This window comes from Sinocyclocheilus rhinocerous, unplaced genomic scaffold (genome assembly GCF_001515625.1).
Source record: "Sinocyclocheilus rhinocerous isolate Xijiao unplaced genomic scaffold, SAMN03320098_v1.1 scaffold5119, whole genome shotgun sequence".
Classification (NCBI taxonomy): Eukaryota; Metazoa; Chordata; class Actinopteri; order Cypriniformes; family Cyprinidae; genus Sinocyclocheilus; species Sinocyclocheilus rhinocerous.
Genome location: NW_015626438.1, coordinates 11,212 through 12,413, shown reverse-complemented (window position 1 = coordinate 12,413; position 1,202 = coordinate 11,212). Strand labels below are relative to the sequence as shown.

At 36.3% G+C, this 1,202-nt stretch overlaps 1 long non-coding RNA gene across 1 annotated transcript; it reads right to left on the bottom strand.

Annotated features, from left to right (window-relative positions):
- Positions 1-323: 323 nt before the first annotated feature.
- Positions 324-837, bottom strand: LOC107715635 (uncharacterized). Its single transcript, XR_001637123.1, has 3 exons — positions 762-837; positions 580-665; positions 324-443 (listed from the first exon to the last, which is right to left on the bottom strand). It is a non-coding gene; the product is annotated as an uncharacterized LOC107715635 (long non-coding RNA).
- Between the last annotated feature and the right edge of the window lie 365 nt (positions 838-1,202).

Sequence of the window (1,202 nt, the reverse complement as noted above, 5' to 3'; positions counted from 1 at the left end):
GTGGTTAGAATTTGTTTCACTGTACGGTCTCAAAAGATCTACAAAACACGTTAAATATACTGAAAACACAGTTAAATCAACTACAATACACAACATAATTTCCATCAACGTGTTTATTTGAATTCTCCCTTGCAGTGCAATTTGAAGTTGAATTAAAACATTAAAAAAAGAAAGAATGATTTACAAACTTCCATCCGCAACACTATATGAGTTTTGAATATCAAATGGCTCATAAAATGTAATCCCTGACATTTTTATAATACACCTTTCCTCACTTCGTAGTACCCTGAATGCATGAAGATGCTCATCAACATGTGTAGGAATGTATAAAAGTTCACAAGTGCATTATCATACGACAAATTGAACACAAAATGTGCCTTTAAAAGGAGAAACGGATGCTGACGCTGGTTGTTGCTGAGGTGCTTCTCCAAACTGCAGCAGGACTAGAGTTGAAATGAAAACTGAACATTAGACATAAACATAATGTGCAGTGACAGAGAAAACAACATTATAAAAGAGATTGTTCAAACAATGACCCACAACACATTTGTAAAGTGCTACTACGTTATGATAGATTACATGGCTTTCAGCAGCATCGCATGCACTTTTTGGAGACTTCAGTCCTCCTGGTAGTGGTGGAAGCGATGCCATTTCCTGGCCGTAGACTGAAGACAAAGATTCACATGAAGTAATTAATGGGAATCTTCAAATGTAATACTTTTTAAGTTTAAGAACAGAGATCATTTGAAACATTCATCTACCTGTTGAGGAAGAGGGCTGTCTGGTGGCATCGCTCCTCGACTAATATTCCTCTGGACTGTTTTTATTACACCAGGCAATGTGTCCTGCATTGCTTGCAGCATCATAAAAGTGTTCCTGAAACAGATTTTTTAAAAAATCCTTTGTCATATTCAGGCTAAAATCTCAAAGTATCAAATTTCAATGTCATAGAAACAGCCTGTCACAACATTGTAAGTATGACATGAAAGTGCGATGTTTACATGGACATCAGTAATCTAATTATTCACCTTATTCTGAATAAGACAATATTATGATTATGGTGTTTACATGAGTTGCTTTTACAATGTTCCTCTCATGTTCCCGTTTTACATGTTATAGTATAGATCGATTAATGGCATGTCATTATGTCCCCACACGCGACGCCATCCGACGTCCCCTCCGGAATTTCACATATAAACATA